Source organism: Tachyglossus aculeatus, chromosome 6 (genome assembly GCF_015852505.1).
Source record: "Tachyglossus aculeatus isolate mTacAcu1 chromosome 6, mTacAcu1.pri, whole genome shotgun sequence".
NCBI classification, from domain to species: domain Eukaryota; kingdom Metazoa; phylum Chordata; class Mammalia; order Monotremata; family Tachyglossidae; genus Tachyglossus; species Tachyglossus aculeatus.
Window position 1 is genome coordinate 47,301,895 of NC_052071.1, and position 18,524 is coordinate 47,320,418.

At 45.8% G+C, this 18,524-nt stretch overlaps 1 protein-coding gene across 3 annotated transcripts in view; it reads left to right on the forward strand.

Annotated features, from left to right (window-relative positions):
* Window positions 1-18,524, forward strand: part of GABRA3 (gamma-aminobutyric acid type A receptor subunit alpha3) — a 186,709-nt gene that overhangs the window by 12,909 nt on the left and 155,276 nt on the right. For 2 of the 3 annotated variants that reach the window (XM_038747853.1, XM_038747851.1), the window contains exon 1: window positions 16,588-16,924. The gene's annotated coding sequence lies outside the window, so the exon portion shown is untranslated. Of the gene's footprint in view, window positions 1-16,587; window positions 16,925-18,524 lie in introns of those variants that run through there. The other variant, XM_038747852.1, reaches the window with a different exon arrangement.

Here is an 18,524-nt window from a genome sequence, read left to right on the forward strand (position 1 = left end):
ATAATTATTATTATCATAATTACAGAGCACTGTGTTAAACTCTTGGAAGAGTACAATACAATAGGATTAGCAGACATGTTCCCTGCCCATAACAAGTGATCAGAAGCAGCATGGCCTTGTCCCGAGGATCAGAAGGACCTAGGTTCTAATTCCAGCTCCAAAACTTGTCTGCTGTGTGACCTTGGTCAATTACTTGACTTCTCTGTGCCTCAGTTGCCTGTAAAATGGGGATTAATATTATAAGCCCCATTTGGGAAATGGACTGAGTCCAACCTGATTAATAATAATGGCATTTATTAAGAGCTTACTATGTAAAAAGCACTGTTCTATGCACCGGGGGGAGGATACAAGGTGATCAGGTTGTCCCATGTGGGGCTCACAGTCTTAATCCCCATTTATAGTTGAGGTAAAACTGAGGCTTAGAGAAGTTAAGTGACTTGTCTAAGGTCACACAGCAGACATGTGGCAAAGCCGGGATTTGAACCCATGACCTCTGACTCCAAAACCTGTGCTGTTTCCACTGAGCCACGCTGCTTACCTTGTATATACTCCAGTGTTTAGTACAGTGCCTGGCACCGAGTATGCACTCAACAAATACAATAAAAGACAATGTGTGTGATCAAATGAGGGGAGTGAGGTTGCCTGCAAACCAGAGCATCTCAATTTACCTCAGCTCATTCCTTGGCCAATGAATGGTGGGAGGGCCGCCAATCCCAGCCCCGTAGCCCGGCCACGGAAGGATGACCTCTTGATCAGAATTCTGCTCCTTGGTCCCTTGCTCTTGAGACCCCTCCGGCCTTCCAAACAGACACCCAATCACCACCCTCCCACCATCAGAAAAACCGACAATCAGACCAACAGCGGTCTTCATCCTCTACACAAAGAGGACTGATTTATAGCCGTGCAGAGATAGGGGTCTCTGCGAGTTAAGCTGTGGACGGGTTGCCATGGAGATGGTTTAATAATGCACCCAGCAGCCGCCTGCTTCACAGCGTCTGGTACTGAAACAAGAAGCAATAGAGGAAAAAAAAAAAAGGCAATAGCTGCAGAGAGAGAGAACAGTAGGGAGGGCAGAGACGCGGAGGAAAATGGGCATAGACTGCACTGGGCAGTGCACCTTGGCAGCTCTTCAATGAGAGTTTCAGCCCATTGACTGAGGAAAACAAGGCTCTGGAAGAACTTCTCTCCACCCCCACGAACCTCTCGGCTAAACAGCCAAACAACCCGGTGGGATGGCAAGGGATGAGCAAGGGAGGAGAAGGAGAGATGGGGAGAGAATGGAGTCGATGCTAGGAGAGAAAAATAAAAGGAGAGTACAAAGATAGGAAGGAAGTGGGGCATGGGGGCCCGTGACGGGGAGAGATGTCTGGAAGTAGAGAGACAAAAAACTGGAAAAGGAGGAAGAGTCTGGTGAAAAAAGGGGGAGGAAGTGCTGAAGAGCAGGTTCATGAATTGGAAATTCCTTTTGGGGAACTCATCACTCACTGATACAAGTCTCTCACAGAGATAGAAGCAGCGTGGCTCAGTGGAAAGAGCATGGGCTTTGGAGTCAGAGGTCATGGGTTCAAATCCCCACTCTGCCACTTGTCAGCTGTGTGACTTTGGGCAAGTCACTTAACTTCTCTGTGCCTGTTAGCTCATCTATAAAATGGGGATTAAAACTGTGAGACCGCGTGGGCAACCAGAGCACCTTGTAACCTCCCCAGTGCTTAGAACAATGCTTTGCACATAGTAAATGCTTAATAAATGCCATTATTATTATTATTATTATTATCATTATTACTATCTATTTTATTCAACCACATCATTAATATGTCTACATTTAGTGCCTCAACGAAGGAAGAATGGTTTTTTTAGTTATTGAAAGTCTCTTCTGGGATTGGACATCCTCCCTTTGGGGAGATGGACTTTTCCAGCAGCCGATTCATGAGTTCTGGGTGAGTGGAGCAGGCAGAGGAAGGGAGGAAGCCTCGCTCAAACCTCCAGTCTGTCCACACTTCACGGGCTCCCCAGCAGCCGTGGCGACGACAACAGCACCACGGAGCACACCGCAGAGCCGCCTCTGCAGCGCACCCTCTGAGCCAAGGAGGACGGAGGGAGAACAGATGCTACGGGAGCGGGGGTCCAACCCCACCTCCCGACCTTCTGGGCAGTGGTCATGGCAGGATTGGGGGGCAGAACCTCGGCCCTCTGGATGCCCCGTTCCCTGATGGAGCAGGGAGAGAGGGAGCTGATCCAGCCCATTCTGTCCCGCAGAGAAGCCTCAGTCGTCTGCAGTGTATATTTTTTTCTGCAGTCCATTGGATGTTGTTCCAGCAGAGTGAGTGCCAATTTAAAGAGCAGGCAGGAGAACAGTCCACTGGCACGTATCTGAACCATCAATAATCCCAGATCCATCAGCAATCCCAGTTGCATAAATTAGATCGCAACCTTCGACATCCCATTCCAACTTCCCTGTGGAGACAGATGCTGGTTAATAATCAAGAGAGGACTTTAGGCCCCCGGGGCCGTCTCCCAAGTACTTAGTGCAGTGCTCTGCACACAGTAAGTGTTCAATAAATATCATCGATTGATTTATGGCCCTAATTAAGATCTGTCCTCTTTCCACTATCAAATGGTCTCCAAGATTTAGGCCATACACCAAAAAAAATGCATTTTAGTTTCAAATATTGGAATATTTCAGGAAAAAGGTGTGTATATCTGGATAATGGAAACCAAACTGAGTTTTGGAGGGGTGGAGGTCTGAGTTATCTGGATAATTTACTAGCATAGCTCCACCATCAGCCCCTCCATGAAACTGGATAAAGTGAAGAATAGTCTGGGTGAACTACAAAGAACCATAAAGCATTTAATGGCCACATGTTGCATCCTGAGCAGATGACCCATCTCCACCTAGGTGCCATGTTAAGCATCAATGAGGAGACCAAACACCCATACTGAAGTCCTGGAACACAGACAGCACCAATACTGAAGCACTATTCACCTCAACACCCTTCCTAGGGATAGAACATGTGAGGAGAATGCATGTTGGGAGGTTCAAAGGTGAAAGTCGGGCAACAACAGATATGGAAGGCAGAAGTAGCCTTCAAAAAGGAGGCTGATGGCACTGTGTCCCTGTGCGCCACTGGACAACAATAAGCAAACCTACCTGGAAGCTGGAGGGAAGAGAATTACACCCATCCCACCCTCTGGGAGTCAGCAATGGCCCTTGCTGCCATTTTCCTGCTCCAAGCCATTGAGGAAGAGGACTAGGGGCAACGAAGTGAGTAGAGAATGGCTAGAGAGTGGGTGAGGGCTGTATCAGAGGAGAAAGAACAGCTCATAGTCTCTGTCTTGACTGGGAAAACCAAGGATACCTTCCTGCCCAATATTCAGGAGGAAAAGGGGAAGAAATGCATGGCCTAGTGGATACAGCACGGGTCTGGGAGTTGGGAAGACCTGGATTCTAATCCCGGCTCCGCCACTTGTCTGCTGTCTAACCATGGGCAAGCCACTTTTAACTTCTCTCTCTACACCTCAGTTACCTCATCTGTAAAATGGAGACTAAGGCTATGGGACAGGGACTGTGTCCAACTTTGTATCTACCGCAGGGCTAAGAACAGAGCCTGGCACATAGTAAGCGCTTAACAAATATCATAAAAAGGGTATTTTTACCCTCCATTCTCTGTCAAAACTGTCCCTTTCTCTCCTTGAACCCTATCCAATCAGCTTCTTCTCTCTTCCCCTTACTTCTGTCTCTTCCCTGTTCCAGAGAAGAGCACCCCCACAAAAACCCATTTAATAATAATAATGATAATGATAATAATGATGGTATTTGTTAAATGCTTATTATATGCCAGGCACTATACTAAGCACTTGGGGTGGACACCAGCAATTTGAGTTGAACACAGTCCCTGTTCCATGTAGGGCTCACGGCCTCAAGTCCCACTTTACAGATGAGGTAACTGAGGCCCAGAGAAGTGAAATGACTGGTCCAAGATCGCACAGCAGACAAATGGTGGAACCAGGATAAGAACCCATGACCTTCTGACTCTCACACCCATACTTTTTCCAATAGGCCACGCTGGGACTCCACCCTCACAGCCACCTTCCAACACTAGACTCCAGAGTCTGTTCTGTGAAGCAACAGTGCAAGGAGGTCCCCATCTCTCTCCCCCTGCCTGCTTGCTTCTGTGCATAGGGCTATTCCTCCAATCTACCTTATCTTGTTTCCAATAATGGTCTTGACTGGAATGCTTATAGTTTTCAGATTTTATCCCTTTGTTATTTTTGGTGCATAGAGGGATGCAGGGTGTATGATAAAGATCTGCAGCAGTCTGTGTAATGAGCATGGTCCTCTGCTTTCCACTGCAAACCGGAAAGCCCTCTAGGGCTCCAACCCATTAGCTTTGGTCTTCACTCGCTCATAATGAATCTCTTGCTTCTGTCACCCCTTTCCTGAAAACTGAAGGGAGAAGGGGAACGAGAGATAACTCTTCTGTCCTTCCATAGATGAACCTGAAAGGAGAAGTAGACTTTCTTAAGGAATGTTGTGATTGGTTTAGAATTTGTAAGTGGTGAACTTGCAGGAAATGGACTCATTCTGGTTAGGGGGCTATTTCTGGACATGATCCTGGGTGAGGTGGAAACCAAGACCCACAGAAGGGTAAAGGTTTTTGGTTTTTATCCTCCAATCTGGCCCTAGGTGATTAAGCATAATTTCCTTTTCAAAGGATCTTTGCACTGGACTTTTCCCTGCCAGCTACGACTGGGTGATTAATGAAGTTCTCATCATCTCAGGAAGTCCCAAATGAGGACATCCTCTCTTATTGATAGTGCCTCCAGCCTGGTTCCTTTAAAGGCACACTGGGCATTCCCTGAGCTGACTTTGCATCTTTATTAACCATGTCACCATAAAATATCCAGATACCCAGAAAAGTTGGCTCCTTTATCAGTTGGATGATCTCTCTGTTTGCCTGGATGAAGAATGACCTATGCGGGTCTCGGGTCTACAGGCTGTCCAGGTGATAAGGAGCAGCAGAAGCCGTGTGGCTCAGTGGAAAGAGCACGGGCTTAGGAGTCAAAGGTCATGAGTTCTAATCCTGGCTCAGCCACTTGTCAGCTGTGTGACTGTGCAAGTCACTTAACTTCTCTGTGTGTCAGTTACCTCATCTATAAAATGGGGATTAAGACTGTGAACACCACGTGGGACAACCTGATTACCTTGTATCCCCCCCACCCCAGTGCTTAGAACAGTGCTTGGCATATAGTAAGAGCTTAACAAATACCATTATTATTATTATTATTATTTTTATTATTGATAAAAACTTTAGTGGTCCAGGCTGGAGGGACAAAATCGTCAATTCCATAACCCCCGTGAGCCCTGACAAATTCACTGCCACAATTCATTCATTCAATAGTAGTTATTATTATTATTATTATTAATTATTAATAATCGTGGTATTTGTTAAGCACTTACTGTGTATCAAGCGCTGCTCTAAATCCTGGGGTAGATGCAAGATCTTCAGGTTAGACACAGTCCACATGGGGCTCACAATCTTAATTCCCATTTTACAGATAAGGTAACTGAGGCGGAGAGAAGTTAAGTGATTTGCCCAAGGTCACACAGCAGACAAGTGGCAGAGCTGGGATTAGAACCTATGTCCCATTTATTGAGCGCTTACTGTGTGCAAAGCACTGTACTAAGCACTTGGGAGAGTGCAGCATAACAATTGGTAATATCCTCGAGTCCCACTCTGGAACCCTCCTCCCTAGCCAGTTCAAAAGACCTGGGCAACATTCCAGTTTTCCAGAGGGTCCTCCAGTTTGGAAGCAATATTGGCCCAAGACACTCTGCATTTAGCTGAAAGCTGAGAGGCTGAAGGATGCAGCCAGCTCTTCCCGGATGCCTAATTTCACTTCCTCAGATATTCTCCACCTACTTCACTGATGGCTACGCTAGCAAATGGCAGGGCAAAAATCCAAAGCTGTATATGGTCTCCATCAAACCTTCAGCTGGAAGATCTCTGGTCCCATAGAGCCTTGGACACAGAGACAAGGCATGTGTTAGCAGCTGATAAATTCCAGTGGCTGTCACTTGGTTCCACAAAAAGCATCCCATATTCTACATTAATAGAAAAAAAGTAGAAAGGAGCATGAACTCCCTAGCCCATCCTTTCTAATTTACACAGACCTAAATTCCACTGAGCTTAGGATTCCAGTGACTGTAATTGTAGATGTCATAATTCTACAAATAAACATGACAGAAATAACAATTCCAATTACTTATATTTCAACAATAATGCTTTAATCACTGAAGAAAACACCCACGGAATCAGACTCAGCTCCTGTCCTACAGCCTTGCTTTGACAAAGGAGACAGATTAGACAATCAATGACATTTATGGAGCACTTAATGTTTGCAGAGCACTGTACTAAGCACTTGGGAGAATATGACGCAGTTGGTATAGATGATCCTGGCCCAAAAGGAGCTTATAGACAAGAAGGGGCGACAGACGGTACAATAAATTAAGATGAAAGTGTATATTAGTACTGAGAGAATGGGGGAAGGGTGAGTATCAAAGTGCTTAAGGAAAACAGACCCAAATAGGCCACTCAGAAGGGAGGTCTAAGGCAGAGATTTGAAGACTTAGTCGAGGAAGGCCTCATGGAGGAGATGTGATTTTAGGAGGGCTTTGAAGATGTGGAGAGAGGCAGTCTGTCAAATATGAAGGGGGAGAGGGTCCCAACCAAAGGGAGGACATGGGCAAGGGGTCAGCAGTGAGAAAGACAAGATGAAGGTACAGTGGACAGGCTGGTGTTAGAAGGTGTGCTGTGTAGACTGAGTTGTAGTAGAGATAAGTGAGATTAGGTAGGAGGGGAGAGTCAACTGAATGCTTTAAAGCCACTCTAATGATAAAGGAGTTTCTGTGTGATGACGAGATGGAAGGGCAATCACAGGAGGGTCTTGAGGAGTGGGGAATGGTGGACTGAACTTTTTTTTAGAAAAATGATCCAGGCAGTAGAGTGGAGTAAGGATGGAATAGAAAGAAACAGGAGGCAGGAAGGTCAGCGAGGAGGCCGATTTTAATTTCATCTTTGGTGCTTGCCTGCTTTGAGCAAGTCTTTCTACCTAAACTTCCTCTTCTGTAAAACGGGGATAATAATACCTACCTCACTCTACATGTTAGATTGTGAGCCCCGGGTCTTAGATTGTGAGACCGATCTCATTATCTTGTATCTATCCCCAGGGTTGGTACAGATCCAACTCATTCTAATAAACTCCACTGAGTGATTGATTGACTACTGAAGACAAAGCACCATCCTAAGCAATCACGAAAGTATATGAAAAGTAAAAAAAAAATCCCAGCCCTCAAAGTGTTTAAAATCTAATGGGAGGGGTTGAGAAATGGGCAGACCAGGGAACATACGTACAGTAGTCCCTAAAACCTTGGGGAAGTTCTCCAGAACCTGTCCCTGGGGGCCCCTATCTCTCTTCCTTAGCAAGTGACAAAAGCCAGTAAACAGCTGCTTCCCTGGGGCTTCCTTTGGGAAGAAGTCACCCTGTTTCCAGAACTCTTCCTGCCTGAGGCATAGAAAGGAAACAGCTTCATCAGTGTGCCATCATCCTAATAACATGACATACCACCGGGGGCTGGCCTAAGGGGTTTGCAGTTCAAATGACCTACTGGATCTCTCTGCCTATCTGGATGAGATGAGGGGGCATTGGTGAGGAGGAGGCAACTTACCTCCTTCCCTTCCCCACAGCACCTGTATATATGTATATATGTTTGTACATATTTATTACTCTGTTTATTTATTTATTTTACTTGTACATACCTATTCTATTTATTTTATTTTGTTAGTATGTTTGGTTTTCTTCTCTGTCTCCCCCTTTTAGACTGTGAGCCCACTGTTGGGTAGGGACTGTCTCTATATGTTGCCAATTTGTACTTCCCATGCGCTTAGTACAGTGCTCTGCACATAGTAAGCACTCAATAAATATGATTGATGATGATGACTGGTGGATGGAGGGGGTCTTCAGGGCTTTTCCCTATTTTCTCTGGTTAAGTAGGCAGCTCATAGGCTCCTACTCCTATCCTATGCTAGGATCAGTGAAAGGAGGAGATGATCTGTATTACTAAAGTGACCTTGCTTCCCACGACCCAAGGAGGAACAGGGATGTGGCCTCCGGGTGTGAGGTAGAAAAAAGATGGCAGCAGGAGCAGGGAGACAGATACAAAGGAGAACGGGGAATGGAGAAGAAGCAGGGGGAATAGGGAGTCAGCGGGGGAATAGCAGAGGACAGAGAGAAAGAGAGGCAGAGAGCAAGAGGGGAGAAAAAGAAGGTAGGAGGTGAGGAATTACCAGCCCGCTTTCCATCATTATCCTTCTCTTCTGCAACTGTCCCCTTCCATCTCCACTGCCCTTCTCCAAGGCCAGTGCCATTTCCACCTTCCTCCTCAACTTATTTATCACCCCCTTAGCACTCAGGAACATAAGGGCACTCGATCATTTAGTCTGACCACACTGTAAATGTTTTCAGGTTCTGTCCATTAGAATGTCAGCTCATTGTGGACAGGGGATATGTCACTTCTTTAATTCTGTACATACCAAGTGCCTAGTCAGTTAGTCAGTTGTATTTGTTGAGCGCTTACTGTGTGCAGAGCACTGTACTAAGCACTGGGGGGAGTAAAATACAACAATAAACAGATTCCTTGATTGCACCAAGTGGGTGATCAAGAAATGCTGCTGCTGCTACTACTACTACTATCAATCAATAAAATTTATTGAAAAATTACTGTGTTCAGAACATTGTACTAAGTGCTTAGGAGAGTACAATGTCACAGATTCGGTAGACACGTTCCCTGCCCACAGTGATCTTACAGCTGTAGAGAAGCAGCTTGGCTCAGTGGAAAGAGCACGGGCTTTGAAGTCAGAGGTCATGGGTTCGAATCCTGGCTCCGCCACATGTCTGCTGTGTGACCTTGGGCAAGTCATTTGACTTCTCTGAGCCTCATTTCCCTCATCTGTAAAATAGGGATTAAGACTGTGAGCCCCACCTGGGACAACGTGATCACCTTGTATCTCCCCCAGCACTTAGAACAGTGTTTTGCACATAGTAAGCACTTAACAAATGCCATCATTATTATTATTACAGTCTACAACTATTACTACTTAGCCATTCCTGGGCCGAGTCAAGGAATGCTCAGTAGAACCAATTAGTTCACCCAGGGCCAAAGGTCCTTACAGGCTGTGGTGGGAGTTTCAATATAACTAGATAAAAACTATTTATATATTATGAATCATCTATTCATATTAATGTCTGTCTCTCCCTCTAGACTGTAAGTTCACTGTTAGCAGGGAACGTGTCTACCAACTCCGTTATATAGTATTCTCCTAAGCCCTTAGTAGAGTACTCTTCACACAGTAAGTCCTCAATAAATACCATAAAAAGAAGAAAAACCAGCATGTATTTATGTTTTTGTCTGCGGTGCAAACTCCCATCCATCCAGTGGGAAGAACTTCAACCTGCTGCTAAAAGGTTTTTTCTCACTTAAGTGGTGATCCTGTTTCTTGGTTAGAGCCACGCAGGGCCTGAGGCCTGGCCTGAGAGTTATTACTGTTATTACTGTCTGTATTTGTTAAGCACTTACTATGTGCCAGAGACAGTCCATGGAGGCCTAGGCTAGGAATCCAGGCTGCGTCCAAACAGCATTAAGACCCCCATCTGTTAGAGGAATGGTTGCCTCCTTGAAATAAATCTTAAATGAAGTCCTACCACTTTGGTGAAACTGGCTTTAGGGTCTCTTGCAGTTAGATTGAGTGGGATGGTAATAATAGCAATGATGATATTTGTTAAGCCCTTACTATGTGCCAGGCACTGTACTGACCAGTGGGGTGGGTACAAGCAAATCGGGTTGGACATAGTCCTATGTCCCACACGGGGCTCACTGTCTAAATCCCCATTTTACAGATGAGGGACCTGAGGCACAGGGTCACACAGCAGACAAGTGGTGGGATCAGGATTAGAACAAAGGTCCTTCTCACTCCCAGACCTGTGCTCTATCCACTAGGCACTGCTACTTCTTGCTGCTTCAGACCTGTTCTTTCACAAATAGATGTGTCACTCCTCATCATCTTCCCTATCCATCTTTTCATTGCTTTCTTTGCCCAACTTCACTCAGCAACTGTAGCTACCTTCCTCACTACCCGCACCTGTGCGGGAGGTACCCTCCCCACCTTGGGAATCCGGTTTGGAAGAGGCTAAGCTATTTACCCACTTGCCTAAATTGGGTGACTGGATAACATTGTCCATGATTGCCATACCTTAATGAGGCCAGATATCTGTGCTTGACACATAGTAGGGGCTTACCAAATATAATAATAATAATAATGAAATAAAATACTAATACTAGTTCTTTTTTCTCCAACTGGTTGAATGGGTTGCTTTAGTCTGGCCGGGCCACTAGAGCTCTTGGTTGGTTACTTCCTAGCCAAGGGTGAGCCACCCAGCCCCTGGAGAACATTTCCAGATCTGAAAGGGCTCCTTGCTACCCAAAAAATTCAACAGGAGAGAATGCCTTCTGCTTATTCAGTTGAAAAAGTGGGCCACCGTCTTTTGAGAGACCTATCCCCAATCCATCAAGCCCCCGTAAGTAAGGTCAAAGTTCCATTTCAGAGTATGACCACTTTAGTAGTAGTGATATTTTGTAAGTGTTTACTATGTGCAAAGCACTGTATTAAGCATTGGCACTGACACAAGATAAGCAGATAGAACATAGTCTCTTGCCCATGAGGGGCTCACACTTTAAGTAGGAGGGAGAAAAGGTATTGAAACCCCATTTGACAGATGAGGAAACTGAGGCACAGAGAAGTTAGGTGTCTTGCCTGAGGTCAAGCAGGGAAGTGGTGAGCTAGTACTAGAACCCAGATCTCCTGACTTCCAGCCCCATACTCTTTTCCCTAGACCACATTGCTCCTATGGGCCACAGGCCATAGGCACAGGACAACTATCCAGGCTAACAGGAAGGGACTGGAGTTAGCCGCCTAAGCAGGTAGGGGCTCTGACCTGGATTCCCTGAGAAGATAGGGGCCCACCCAAATAGTTTCCCTTCTGTGCCCATCACTCTCTGGGCCAATAAGCGGAGGTTTCGCTACACATCAAACATAGTATATCCCTTTCGTTTACCCCTACCAAGGAAGATTGATCCATCTTTCGGAGACATTACCTCCTTCACAGAACAAAGGGTTTTGTTGTTCTTAACCCTGGCCACTAAGAACAAGGAAGAATTGTCCTAGTTCCAATTGTAGAGGTGAGAAAAAATAACATTGTAGTATATACGCTGGGAAAATAGTCTTGCTCGAGTTCAGGAAGTAAAAGAAGACAGGAAAATATCCAATAACATTAATAAAATAATAATTTTATTTGCATTTGTTAAATGCTTTATATGCTCCAAGCACTGTTCTAAGTATTAGGGTGAGCCCACATTGGGCTCATAATTTAGGATACAGGGAGAACTTGCATCATCCCCATTTTACAGATGACGACACTGAGGCCCAGAGAGGTTAAGTGACCAGTGCAATGTCATCTAGCAGAAGAGTAAGCTCTTGAGGAGCTTATCAGTCAATTAGTCAATGGTATTTACTGAGTGTTTGCTGTGTGCAGAGCACTACACTACGTGCTTAGGAGAGTACGACCCTACTCTCTACTCTCTCTTTAGGGTCGTACTCTATACGACCCTAAAGCAGATCAGACAGAAGTTCTATCATACATTGATAAACTCTGTTTCTTTATTCTTTGTTCCGTCAGGTTTTAAATCAGTCAATCAATCAATCGTATTTATTGAGCGCTTACTGTGTGCAGAGCACTGTACTAAGCGCTTGGGAAGTACAAGTTGGCAACATAAAGAGACAGTCCCTACCCAACAGTGGGCTCACAGTCTAAAAGGGGGAGACAGAGAACAAAACCAAACATACTAACAAAATAAAATAAATAGAATCGATATGTACAAATAAATAAATAGAGTAATAAATATGTACAAACATATGTACATATACACAGGTGCTGTGGGGAAGGGAAGGAGGTAAGATGGGGGATGGAGAGGAGGACGAGGGGGAGAGAAAGGAAGGGGCTCAGTCTGGGAAGGCCTCCTGGAGGAGGTGAGCTCTCAGTAGGGCCTTGAAGGGAGGAAGAGAGCTAGCTTGGCGGATGGGCAGAGGGATTGGGGGCATTCCAGGCCCGGGGGAGGACGTGAGCCGGGGGTCGATGGCGGGACAGGCAAGAACAAGGCACAGTGAGGAGATTAGCGGCGGAGGAGCGGAGGGTGTGGGGTGGGCTGTAGAAGGAGAGAAGGGAGGTGAGGTAGGAGGGGGCGAGGTGATGGACAGCCTTGAAGCCCAGGGTGAGGAGTTTCTGCCTGATGCGCAGATTGATTGGTAGCCATTGGAGATTTAAGGGGATGTTCTTGTGAATGGGAAGTTTTGACGTGTACATTAATCAAGCATGTTGACTGTAGTTAGGTAATGAGCTCGCTTGCCATTAAAGGGTAGAGTGGAAGAGGTGGAGATTGCTCAGTTAATTAGAGCAATGTACTTGGCTTTTGGGAGAGTTCAACAGTGTTGATAGATACAATCCCTGCCCACAAGGAGTTTGCTCAGATGGGAAAGGGTAGCCCATTAAAGCAGTGTGATCTCAGCATGGCTCAGTGGAAAGAGCACGGGCTTTGGAATCAGGGGTCACACATTCATATCCCTGCTCCACCAATTGTCAACTGTGTGACTCTGGGCAAGTCACTTAACTTCTCTGTGCCTCAGCTACCTCATCTATAAAATGGGGATTAAGACTGTGAGCACCCCGTGGGACAACCTGATCACCTTGTACCCTCCCCAGTACTTAGAACAGTGCTTTGCACATAGTAAGCACTTAATAAATGCCATCATTATTATTATTATTATCTAGTGGATGGATCATGGGTCTCCCAGTTCCCTGCTGTGATTCTGAGCAAAGCACTTGAATTCACTGTGCCTTGGTTTCCTCACCCTCAAAATAAGGGGTTACTTCAAAGTTGATGGAATTAATTGTTCTGAGCATCCTCTCAGATCTCATTGTGGGCAGGGAATGTGTATCAACGCTGCTGTACTGCACTCTTCCAAGTGCTTATTACAGTGCTCTTCACATAGTAAGTGCTCAGTAAATGCAATTGATTTTGATTGATTGCTCCTCTCTGTTGGTTGTCTGGCAATAACCTGTTAAGCACAGTCCTGGGAGTCAGGGGACATGAGTTCCAATCCTGGTTGTGCTGCATGTCTGCCGTGTGGCCTTGGACAAGTCACTTAACTTCTCTGGGCCTCAGTTACCTCATCTATAAAAGGGGGATTCAGAATGTGAGCCCTACATGGGACAGGAACTGTGTCCAACCTGCCCCAGTGTTTTAGAACAGTGCTTGGCACATAATAAGTGCTTAGTGAGTAGCACAATTATTAGTGTTGCGTAACCCATAGGGTCCAGTTTCATGGCTTGAGCTGAAAGTCTCTGGACTGAGTACCGTAGAATATTATAGAAGATGAAAGAAACCCAGTTCCTGACTTGGAGGAACTTATAGTCTAAAGGGAGAGACAGGATCCACCAATCAATCAGTTGACCAATGGTATTTATTGAGTGCTTATTGTGTGTTGAGCAGTATACTAAGTGCTTGGGAGAGTAAAATGTAACAGAGTTGGTAGACATGTTCCCTGACCATAAGGAGCTTCCAGCCTAAAGGATGAGCTTCCAGTCTAGAGGACAGGATAGGCACAAGTTCCAACCCTGCATGTGGAAGACAGGGCCACAGAGTAGAAAAGTTGCATAAGAATAAAGAGAGCAGAAACCACAGACAAGATTAGATGAGCAGCGTGGCTCAGGGGAAAGAGCACGGGCTTCAGAGTCAGAGGTCATGGGTTCGAATTCCTGTTCCGCCACATGTCTGCTGTGTGACCTTGGGCAAGTCACTCAAATCCTCTGAGCCTCAGTTACCTCATCTGTATAATGGGGATTACGACTGTGAGCCCCACATGGGACAACCTGATAACCTTGTATCCCCCTCAGTGCTTAGAACAGTGCTTTGCATATAGTAAGCACCTAACAAATGCCATTATTATTATTATTATATTCAGAAATATACCTGACTGGAGGTAGCTGGACTGATTGCCATGGGTTAGTCCAGTTTGGGAAGCAGGATGGACTAGTGGATAGAGCACAGACCTGGGAGTCGGAAGGACCTGGGTTCTAATCCTGGCTCTACCACTTGTCACTTTAGTGACTTGTCAATCAATCAATTGATCAATCAATCATATTTATTGAGTGCTTTCTGTGTGCAGAGCACTTTACTAAGCACTTGGGAAGTACAAGTTGGCAACGTATAGAGGCAGTCCCTACCCAACAGTGGGTTGTCACCTGTGTGACCTTAGGCAAGTCACTTCACTTTTCTGTGTCTAGTTACCTCATCTGTAAAATGGGAATTGAGTCTGTGAGCCCCATGTGGGACAGAGACTGTGTCCAACCTGAATAGCTTCTATCTACCCCAGTGCTTAGAACTGTGTTTGGCACATAGCAATTAACAAATACCATAATTATCATTCCAAAAGCCCAGCAACTGCTGGATATTATCAAAAGAGGAACAGAAAACAAATCAATCATTCAATCAATCAACTGTATTTATTGAGCACTTACTGTGTGCAGAGAACTGTACTAAGAGAGCTTGGGGAGTGCAACATAACAGAGTAAGTAGGCATGTTATTCCCTACCCACAATGAGCTTACTGTTTAGAGGGGGAGACAGACATTAATATAAATAAATAAATTATGGATATTTATATAAGTATTGCAGGGCTAAGGGTTGGGTGGATCAAAGGTACAAATCCAAGTTCCTGGGTGATGCAGAAGAGTATCATCATCAATCGTATTTATTGAGCGCTTACTATGTGCAGAGCACTGTACTAAGTGTTTGGGAAGTACAAATTGGCAACATATAGTGACAGTCCCTACCCAACAGTGGGCTCACAGTCTAAAAGAGTATGGGAGAAGAGAAAATGAGGGCTTCAATCAGGGAAGTCATCTTGGAGGAGATGTGCTTTTAACAAGTGTAAAGTACATCATCTTCAACCTTGACATGTCTGCACCTGGAATACTGCCTGCTGTTCTGGTCCCTGCCTTATAAGTACAAGGGAACAGAGTCTAACAGTGAAGGGCAAATAACATGATTGGGGAATGGGGCAGGTTTCATGTGCAGATAAACTGAAAAGGCCAGGTTGCTTCAATGTTTAAAGATGGAGGTTGAGTGGTGAAACGATTGGAGTTCACACACTCACAAAGGGTGTGGAGACGGAGAAGCCGGGATTGGTATTTATCAACTCTCACAATAGCAGGATAAGGAGACATCCATGGAATCTTGAAGGGGGCAGGTCGAAAACAAAAAGGGGACAGGTCTTCACAACGTGGGTGTGGTATATATGGAATTCATCACCACTGGTGTTGGCACCAAGAATTAAAAGGTTCCACGAAGTGTTGGATACAGTCATCTATAAGTGATTCACCATGTGTAATTAATGGGAAATCATGTGGGATGTTATGGGGTACTTTTACCAAACCATAAAGGTGGTTATCATGGAGGTCAACTGTCACCCTCATTCAGCATGGCATGGTGAAAAGACCACAAGCCTGATAGTCAGAAGACTTGGATTCTAATTCTGACTCTACCACTTGTTCGCTGTGTGATTTTGGGCAAGTCACTTAACTTCTCTGGGCCTCAGTTCCCTCATCCACAAATGGATGATTCTATATCTGTGCTCCCTCTTATTTAGACCCTAAGCACCATGTGGGACCTGATTATTTTGTATCTACTCCAGCACTTAGTCCTGTGCTTGTGAAACAGTAAATGCTGCTATTTATATCAATTATTGTTGTTATTATAAAGCCATTCTCATTAGCAGAATGCTGGACAGGGTGGACCATTTGTCCAATCTGGTTGCAGTGTATATATATATATATTCTTGGTTCTTACAAGGAGGTGTTTTTTTAGATAGAGCACAACAGGTAGAGGGTTTTTTTTTAATTCCAAAAGAGACATTTCTGAAGTATTCATTTGCACGTGCTTGAGTGTACAAATACTCACGTACTCATTTTACCTTGAAACGATTTGGAATGGCAAGACCCTTTCTTAGTCACTGGTCTATAGCGATCTTCTGAGCAGTTTTCCTGGAAGAGAATATGCGGACATGGCCACGGTGTACTGTGGGCTCACATCTACGAGAGAGGGAAATGGGGGGATTTCTAGGATTTGGGAAGGATGGGGTTCCCTCCATGCTTTCTTTTTCCTGGGAGTGGGTGATGCGTGTGTCATCGAGGTGCATTTTCTGTCTCATTGCTCCTGGGAAGACAGACTCTGCAGACAGGAATGTTAATTCCTTCTCTGGAGACTGGGCTGTTAAGGGAGGGAAGAAAAGAGAGAGGGAGGGAAAAAGGGAGGGAGAGGGGAAGGGAGGAAAAGAGAGGAGGAAGCGTTCTCACTTTTCATCACCAATTTCAGCCAAAGGAGGATCAACAACGCCGTCCCTACAATAATAATACATTCTGTCTCGCTCTCTCTCCCTCCCTCCTTTTTTCCCCTCTCCTCCCTCCCTCCCTCTCTTTGCCATACCTAAAAGAATAAAACACTTTAGTCTCCACCGAAGCGTCAGAGCTGTCCTGTCTCTCAGCTCTACCACTGTATTCAGAGTCCTGGAAAACAGTGTTGAGCGGCAGACACTGATGAGCTAAAGCCCGACGATAACGAACAAAAAAGAGAGAGCAAGGGAACGAAAGAAGGGAAAAAAGGAGGAAACCCATCAACAGCCAAACCCAGTAACTTGTTTCAGTTCATTCATCTTTTTCTTCCTCCCAGTTCCAGGAAGTGAGGACTGTGAAGACTGGTAAGAAATACAAACGTTTCTTCCCGTGTTCTTTTGCCTTTTTTCATTTTTTTCTCTATTTTTGTGACAAAAAAAAAAGATTTTGTTGTCAGGGGGTAAAATGCTACGCAATTGGGGCGGTGGTTTATCTCTCCCGGGTGTCCGTGGTCCCACTGTGACTCGGTGTGATTCCTTTGCTGTCTTTGTACTGGGTTAAAATGCTGGGCGTGGGAGGAGGAGGCAGCAGTTTATTTATGATTATTTATTATTGTTGTCATTTCGGTTTGGAAGCAGATCAGATCTGAGCTCGCAAATTGCTTTTCAAATGCAGTAGCGGCTGAAGAAACAAACAAAAGCCCCCACTTCCCCGCACAAAAGACCCCTCCTCCCATCCTCTCCCCACCTCCCCAGATCAGTTTGGGGCGGATACTGGGTGGGCTGCTTCACTGCCGGGGCTTATTTAACCCTGTCCTTACAGCTGTTCCAGAAAAGAACAATCGACTAGAGAAAGAGAACCCTTATTCCTTGCACTTTTCTTCCTCCCTTTCCACCTGCAAGGGAGCAGCAAAGTTGTAAATAACAGGTCTGTCAAGGGACCACGAGGGGAGGGGAGGATGAATGAATGAGCGACTTTCCCAGGTTTTCCTCCAGGACGAAAGGTCCCGTTCCCTGCGTTTCCTTGGAAAAACCTCATTCCCTGTTGCTTGCACTTCACAGGTTGTTTGATTCCTCATGGAAAAGGACTCTGTCCGCTGCCACAATCCCAGCTTCCTTTCAGGAGCGTTCTCCCCACTTCCCCCCTCCTCCCATGCCAGCCCCTCTTCCGTTGCAATGCTGAGCAAACACAAGATGGGGAAAACCGTGTCCTTGGAAGGCAAGAAACACCTGCTGGCTGGAGGGGAGGGGATTTAAAATCGGCTGATGCTTTTATTGCATTGAACGGAAAAGGCCGGTAGGACTTTGTGAGGCTGTCAGGGCCCAGGGAGAGTCACTGGGGGTTGGGGGAAAAGGGCTGGCTTGAAAGCGACAGCCCCTTCCTTGAAGACAGGAGTGGGTCACGGGTCAGGACGACAGCAGAGAAGTGTGGACCAATGAGTTCGAAATGGTCCTCTGCCTGCAGGATCCATCAGGGTCCCGTCATGCATGGCCGTTACATCAGGTCTGCAGTGTGAAGGAGCTGGAGAGCTCATGTCAGCAGCACCGGTGGCTCCTGCTGAAGGCCCCAGTCCCTCTCTCCCCTTCCCCTTTTGTGGAGGAGAAGTTTGGTGAGGGGTTTTTCCCCCCTCCTCGGGGGTTATCAAAAGGGGAGGGCTGTGAGGATTCTGTCTGGAAAGTACTGTCAAGGAGAACATCTTCCAGCATCTGCTGTCATTCATTCAATCGTATTTATTGAGTGCTTACTGTGTGCAGGGCACTGTACTGAGCGCTTGGGAAAGTGCAATAAAGCAATAAAGAGCGACAATCCCTGCCCACAACGAGCTCACAGTCTAGACACTCCTTGTCTGCCCCAGTCCCACTGCCCCCTGGGTGAGATCCCCCTGGGTGAGATCAGAGAAGCAGCATGGCTCAGTGGAAAGAGCCCGGGCTTGGGAGTCAGAGGTCATGGGTTCAAATCCCAGCT